Source organism: Thalassophryne amazonica, unplaced genomic scaffold (assembly GCF_902500255.1).
Source record: "Thalassophryne amazonica unplaced genomic scaffold, fThaAma1.1, whole genome shotgun sequence".
In the NCBI taxonomy this organism is placed as follows: Eukaryota; Metazoa; Chordata; class Actinopteri; order Batrachoidiformes; family Batrachoididae; genus Thalassophryne; species Thalassophryne amazonica.
This window is the reverse complement of record NW_022986293.1, coordinates 153,357-161,872: the sequence shown is the minus strand read 5'-3', so window position 1 is coordinate 161,872 and position 8,516 is coordinate 153,357.

Sequence of the window (8,516 nt, the reverse complement as noted above, 5' to 3'; positions counted from 1 at the left end):
GAGCATCAGCCATAATGAAGCATTAGCCGCTCAAATAGAAATAAAGATAAGAAAATAAAGGCCAAACAGATAAACAGCAGTTTGCAAACAATCCTAGACTAGGCTATAGAAATATGGCAAAGGATACAGTAGACGTACAACAGCCACCTGAGAGAGAAGGAGTTGAGAGATTCTGGAGACCACTGTTTGAAGACCCTAAACAGCACCAAGAGGCTGAGTGGATTGAAATAATAAAATTGAAAAACAAAGACAAACAGCAATGCCAGCAATGATCATAACTGAAGAATTGATAAGAAATAAAATTCATGAATATAGTAACTTTAAGGCACCTGGCATTAATAAGTCCCAAATTTTTGGTTAAAAAGACTGACAGCATTGCACCACCACTATGCCAGCGACTTTCACAAAAATATTGAACGGAAAAGAGGACACACCAGACTGGCTATTGACTGGGAACACAACCCTACTCCAAAAGACCAAGGAAACACAGCTCCTAACAAGTACAGACCCCATCTGCTGCTTAACAACAACTTACAAATGGCTGACAGGAATTATAGCCGATGCCGTTTATGACATCTGAACACTTGTGGCTACCTGGAAAATGAACAGAAAGGTTGTTTCAGAAAAAGATTAGGAGCTAAAGACCAGTTATTGACTGCAAAAGAAGGAGGAGAAACCTCAGCATTCGGGGTTTTCACGTATCCCATAATCCCTTGCATGCCAGAGAGTCACTGCAGCCAAAACAACATAGAGAATCCACACAATGACCATTGTAAATGATATTATACTACAAAAATGCCATTTTTTATGCTTTTCATCACGTTAATAAGAGACTGCTGCATGATACCCTGAAAACTTGCTAAAACAATTATAAACAAAAAAATACGTGTCAGTTACATTTAATCTGCATGGAATTTAATAAGCGCAAACCGAATTTCAGACATATTATATACGAGGGCTGTCAATAAAGTAACGGTCCCTTTTTATTTTTTTCAAAAAACTATATGGATTTCATTCATATGTTTTTACGTCAGACATGCTTGAACCCTCGTGCGCATGCGTGAGTTTTTCCACGCCTGTCGGTGACGTCATTCGCCTGTGAGCACTCCTTGTGGGAGGAGTCGTCCAGCCCCTCGTCGGAATTCCTTTGTCTGAGAAGTTGCTGAGAGACTGCCGCTTTGTTTGATCAAAGTTTTTTCTAAACCTGTGAGACACATCGAAGTGGACATGGTTCGAAAAATTAAGCTGGTTTTCAGTGAAAATTTTAACGGCTGATGAGAGATTTTGAGATGATTCTGTCGCTTTAAGGACTTCCCACGGTGCGAGACGTCGCTCAGCGCTCTCAGGCGCCGTCATCAGCCTGTTTCAAGCTTAAAACCTCCACATTTCAGGTTCTATTGATCCAGGACATCGTGAGAGAACAGAGAAGTTTCAGAAGAAGTCGGTTTCATCATTTTATCCGGATATTCCACTGTTAAAGGAGATTTTTTAATGAAAGACGTGTGGACGGGTCCGCGCGTCGGGACGCAGCCGCCGCGACGCTCCGCCACAGGAAAAACACCTCTGTTGAAAGCCTTAAGGACAAGTTGGAACATGTCCTACCTGTTAAACAATTTCTCATATACTCACTCCACTGAAAGCCATCAAAAGCCGCCTGGATTTTACAAATGGTTATCAACACGGAGGTGTTTTTCCTGTGCCGCCGCACCGCGTCGGCTGCGTCCCGACGCGCGGATCCGTCCGCACGTCTTTCATTAAAAAAATCTCCTTTAACAGTGGAATATCCGGATAAAAATGCTGAAACCGACTTCTTCTGAAACTTCTCTGTTCTCTCACGACGTCCTGGATCAATAGAGCCTGAAATGTGGAGGTTTTCAGCTTGAACAGGCTGACGACGGCGGCTGAGAGTGCTGAGCGACGTTTCGCACCGTGAAAAGTCCTTAAAGCGACAGAATCACCTCAAAATCTCTCATCAGCCGTTAAAATTTTCACTGAAAACCAGCTTAATTTTTCGAACCATGTCCACTTCGATGTGTCTCACAGGTTTAGAAAAAATTTTGATCAAACAAAGCGCCAGTCTCTCAGCAACTTCTCAGACAAAGAAATTCCGATGAGGGGCTGGACGACTCCTCCCACAAGGAGTGCTCACAGGCGAATGACGTCACCAACAGGCGTGGAAAAACTCACGCATGCGCACGAGGGTTCAAGCATGTCTGACGTAAAAACATATGAATGAATTCCATATAGTTTTTGAAAAAATAAAAAGGACCGTTACTTTATTGACAGACCTCGTATATATTAGTCTGGAACAAAGAGGACAAACAGTGTTGTAAAGAACAACAATGAAGACGTTAAAGAGCAAACTTCACTTTCCCCCAGAACAACATGATCAGGAAGCGATTGTAGCTCACAGCAGCTCCCATTGAAAATAACGGAGAGACAGACTGTGATTCTCAGATGTTTACATAAACAAACACAATAACGTCTAAAAACCCAGAGAATATATTCACGAGAGTTTTAGGCACAATATAAAATAGTTTATGTTGCAGTGTTAATTGTCGTTTGCAGCGGTTTAAAGTGAAGCGTGATCAGAGCATATCAATGCAGTTCTCAATTGTTACTGAGATCCTGCAGCGCGTGGTGGACCTCTCCGAGGTTTTGCGGGATTTGAAACCTGAAAAGCGTGAATGGCTTGGATTGACTACAAAAAGGCGTTTGATAATGTCCCACATTCATGGATTATGAGATGCCTAGAACTTTATAACATCAATAAGGAAGTAGATCTCTCTTGAAAACACAAATGAATAAGTGGAACACCACATCACTCTAAGCCATACAGAGGTGTCAGATAATAATCCCAGACATAAAAGTGAAGCAAGGGATATTCCAGGAGATAGTCTCTCCCCCAACTCCCTTTTTGTCTTAGTATTGATCCATTAAGCAAGATTCTCAATGGAATTTGACATCGGGTATGATTTAGATGGAGGTAGATGAAGAAAACATAAACAGGTGGTGAGCCACCTGCTTTTCCCGATTTCTTATAGGTGTTCTTAAAGCCAGAAAGTTGTCATTTGAAATGACTTTAGTTTTGTGTCATGTCTGTGATCTGCTTTTTTTCTACAAAATTAAACAACTGAATGAACATCCTCCGAGGCCGGCGATCCATATAAATTGCCAGGGGTTGGTATTGCAGTGGCTTACAAATGAACGAACTTGGTTTTGATGGAGAAAGAATTATAGTTGGAGTGCAAGATCAAGGACTACTAACAATGGCTTCAAAAAATGGCAGGAATTTCACAGAATGATCCAATGCCGTTCTGTCATGCAGCTGTTAGAGTGTAACACCACTTACGTATCCACATGTCAGGATCCTATGGCAGACGGACCTACACAAGCCGGCATAACAAGATCTGTAATATCTACATTGGAAAGTATGCAAGGCACTGGAGGTGGAAGTAGAGGGACCGTTTGGGAGTATGAGCCCAGCACCAGTCTTATCCAATGGAAAAGTGACTGTCTTTTATGACAAACAGATCCCAGCAGGAAGACATATCGAAGGAGGTGCAGTAAAATCTGATATTGTCATTTGGAACAAGCAAGAGAAGACAGCAAAAATTATTGATGTGACAGTCCCCAATGACTATGGCCTGAATAGAGCTGAAAGGGAGAAAATCACGAAATACCAAGACCTTAAAAATGATCTACGAATAACGTGGTCATTGAAAGAAGTTGATATTATACCAGTTGTGGTGGGAGCAACAGGGCTTATGAAGAAGAACCTGAGAAAATATCTTGAGGCAATCCCTGGTCACCCAAAGTGCCCATGAGGTGCAGATATCCGCAGTTAAAGGAACATTACCATCTTGAAGAGAGCCCTCGGATACAATGCAGTAATGATTAATGATTAGGACGCAACTGTAGACCCCAGGTTTGGGGCCCCATTGCACTCTGTAAAAAAGAAATTGAAGAGAAATTAAAAAAAGGCCAAAACGCATTTGTCTGTTCTGAATGTGGTCAAAGATTTAGGCGGAAAGAGCAACCTGAAGACACACATGATAATTCATGGGTTGGAGTTCCTATGGACACAAGCTCGAGTGTCCTCGGTCCCACTGTGAAGGGGTTTGCCAGGACAGCTCTTGGTATGAGGATGTTTCAAAAGAAACAAACCCCAGCTAAAACCTCCACAAAGCGCCTAGGCAGCAGGGCGTATGAAGAAATGGTGCAGCTTCTCCCAGTGCTGTGGGGAGACATCTCCTCTGTAGCAACACTCAGCTGGGTAATCCACCAGATCAGTGGTGTCATCCACCAGATAGTTCTGATCTTGGACGCCAGCAACAACACCATCAAAGGGCTAAAAGAATCCAGTGAAACTGCATCATTGTAAATTGGTCCATTGGGGAGAAGAAAAAGATCTCTCACTGCTTCGCTTACTCAAACTTGAGAAGTCGGGCAGGAGATCAAAGGCAGTATTTGAGGAGAGGAAAGGTCACCATCTTGAAGAGAGCCCCTCGGATACAAAGTCAGTAATGTTAAGGGTGCAGCTTTAGACCCGTTTCTGGGGCCCACTGCACTCTTGTAGAAGGAAATTCAAGGCAAAAAAAAAAAAAAAAAAAACGGCCAAAAAGAAGAAGAAAGAAGAAACTCTCCCTGAACACCAGGAATGGAATCTGAGTGTGACCAGGAGGACATTAAAGAAGAAGAGAAGCTGTGGATAAGTCAGCAGGGAGAGCAGCTTCAGCAGCTGGAGGAGGCAGATCTCACCAAGTTTGGTTTCACTGCCGTCCCTGTGAAGAGTGAAAATGATGATGAAAAACCAGAGTCATCACAGCTTCATCAAAGCTGAAGTGATGAGAGCACAGAGGCTGAGCCTGTAGGCAGCAGCTCATTTGTACACAGAACACTGACAGCAGAAGCTGATGGAGAGGACGATGGAGGACCACAACCAGCCAGCAACTCAGGTCCAAACAGTCATTTACAACCAGATACCAGTGGCAGGAGTTCAGACACTTCTGGAACTGAGACTGATGACAGTGATAAAAGCTCTAAAAATGGAAAAGCATCTGGTCACAAGAACAGCTCAGAGCAACAAAAGGAGCGGCAAACAAGAAGAAAACCATTTAGCTGTTCTGATTGATGACAAATACTGGAACAGAAGGACACTTGGCTGGATAATCCACCAGATCAGCATAGTTCTGATCCTGGACTCCAGCAACAACAGCATCAATGGGCCAGAAGAAAGAGACGAAACTACGCCACAGTAAATTGGACCATTGAAGAGAAAAAAAAGATCTTTCACTGCTTCACTTACTCAAGGCATGAGAAGTGGGGCAGAAAGAAAAAGGCAGTATTTGAGGAACGCATGAAAGAAGCGGATCTACCACCACAAAAGAAAGAAGCCACCACAACTGCAAAACTGGAATCGATCGCCTCACAAATCGCAAAATATCTGACAGCAGAGGAAATAAAAAAATAAAGGAAGAAGCCCAAAAGGAAGCGATAAAAGATTATCAGTTGATGGATAAAGAGAAGCAACTCCAGTTTAAAAGGAGTCAGTGGAAGAGGGAGGAAGAGTGGATACTGCTGTGGGCAAAGGAATATGCCAAAATGAAATACCCCAAAAACCAGACAAAGAGATCTAGTGAATGGCAAAAAATATTCCACCACCACTGCCCAAGTAAGAAAGACATCCCATGTAAGACTCTCACCACCCAAAAATCCAACTTTATCAAACAAAACATTTCTTGCAGGATGAAAAGGATGCGGTGGTTTGAATCATATTTGTCTAATAGATTACAATTTGTTCATGTACATGGGGAATCTTCTTCACAGACTAGGGTTAATTATGGAGTTCCACAAGGTTCTGTGCTAGGACCAATTTTATTCACTTTATACATGCTTCCCTTAGGTAGTATTATTAGACGGTATTGCTTAAATTTTCATTGTTACGCAGATGATACCCAGCTTTATCTATCCATGAAGCCAGAGGACACACACCAATTAGCTAAACTGCAGGATTGTCTTACAGACATAAAGGCATGGATGACCTCTACTTTCCTGCTTTTAAACTCAGATAAAACTGAAGTTATTGTACTTGGCCCCACAAATCTTAGAAACATGGTGTCTAACCAGATCCTTACTCTGGATGGCATTGCCCTGGCCTCTAGTAATACTGTGAGAAATCTTGGAGTCATTTTTGATCAGGATATGTCATTCAAAGCGCATATTAAACAAATATGTAGGACTGCTTTTTTGCATTTGCGCAATATCTCTAAAATCAGAAAGGTCTTGTCTCAGAGTGATGCTGAAAAACTAATTCATGCATTTATTTCCTCTAGGCTGGACTATTGTAATTCATTATTATCAGGTTGTCCTAAAAGTTCCCTAAAAGCCTTCAGTTAATTCAAAATGCTGCAGCTAGAGTACTGACGGGGACTAGAAGGAGAGAGCATATCTCACCCATATTGGCCTCTCTTCATTGGCTTCCTGTTAATTCTAGAATAGAATTTAAAATTCTTCTTTCTTACTTATAAGGTTTTGAATAATAAGGTCCCATCTTATCTTAGGGACCTCGTAGTACCATATCACCCCAATAGAGCGCTTCGCTCTCAGACTGCAGGCTTACTTGTAGTTCCTAGGGTTTGTAAGAGTAGAATGGGAGGCAGAGCCTTCAGCTTTCAGGCTCCTCTCCTGTGGAACCAGCTCCCAATTCAGATCAGGGAGACAGACACCCTCTCTACTTTTAAGATTAGGCTTAAAACTTTCCTTTTTGCTAAAGCTTATAGTTAGGGCTGGATCGGGTGACCCTGAACCATCCCTTAGTTATGCTGCTATTGACGTAGACTGCTGGGGGGTTCCCATGATGCACTGTTTCTTTCTCTTTTTGCTCTGTATGCACCACTCTGCATTTAATCATTAGTGATCGATCTCTGTTCCCCTCCACAGCATGTCTTTTTCCTGGTTCTCTCCCTCAGCCCCAACCAGTCCCAGCAGAAGACTGCCCCTCCCTGAGCCTGGTTCTGCTGGAGGTTTCTTCCTGTTAAAAGGGAGTTTTTCCTTCCCACTGTAGCCAAGTGCTTGCTCACAGGGGGTCGTTTTGACCGTTGGGGTTTTACATAATTATTGTATGGCCTTGCCTTACAATATAAAGCGCCTTGGGGCAACTGTTTGTTGTGATTTGGCGCTATATAAAAATAAATTGATTGATTGATTGATGAAATAAAAGCGATGCAACAGGACAGCATCTGCCCTCTGACACAACCCATTGCACCACCAAAAAATGATTGCCCTCAAAAAAAGTACATCCCCGAAAAAACAAACCATCCACTGCCCCCCGAAAAAACAAACCATTCACTGCTCCCAGAAAAAACGAACCATTCACTGCCTCTCGAAAAAAACTAACCATTCACTGCCCCCCGAAAAAAGGAACCATTCACTGCCCCCCCAAAAAAGGAACCATTCACTGCCTCCCCAAAAAAATAAACAACTCACTGCCTCCCGAAAAAAGGAACCATTCACTGCCCCCCGAAAAAAGGAACCATTCACTGCCTCCCCAAAAAAACAAACAACTCACTGCCCCCCGAAAAAACAAACCATTCACTGCCCCCCGAAAAAAGGAACCATTCACTGCCTCCCCAAAAAAACAAACAACTCACTGCCCCCCGAAAAAAGGAACCATTCACTGCCTCCCCAAAAAAACAAACAACTCACTGCCTCCCGAAAAAACAAACCATTCACTGCCCCCCGAAAAAGGAACCATTCACTGCCCCCCGAAAAAAGAACCATTCACTGCCTCCCCAAAAAAAACTATTCACTGCCCCCCGAAAAAACAAACAACTCACTCCCTCCTGAAAAAAATAACCATTCACTGCCCCCCGAAAAAACAAACAACTCACTCCCTCCTGAAAAAAATAACCATTCACTGCCCCCCAAAAAAACGAGCGACTCACTGCCCCCCGAAAAAATGAACAGTTCACCAGCTCATCTACAAAATAATATACAGTTGCACACAGACCCAGAACAGCAGGAACTAGAAGAGGAATTGGCAAATAAGATTGAAGAAACAAGAAAAATGGACATGAAAGAGCACCCAAAGCTGACTAAACTAAAGGAGAATACAAAATTCAAAAATATCCTGCAAAAAGTTAACATAGGACTGACCAAACTGGTCCCAAAAGGAGCCACATTGACAGAATTAAACTCAGTAAATTATGGAGCGGCATGGTACATACAAAGTAAATTAGCCCCACAAGATTTGGAGAGAAATGGAACCACAAATAAGAAAAAGAATACCATGCCACGATGGAAAAAGAAATTACAACAAAAAATCAGCCGCCTAAGAGCAGAGATCTCCCAAATGGCCACATTTTTAGGAAACAAGAACCACAAAAAGAATCTTCTTAAAAAAGTAAATCGCATTAAAGAAAATACAATGTTGAAGACAAACAGCTGGGTGGAAGGCTGAACATCAAGCCTTAGTAAAAGCTTTCGCAGCACAAATTAGAAATAAAGACAAGAAA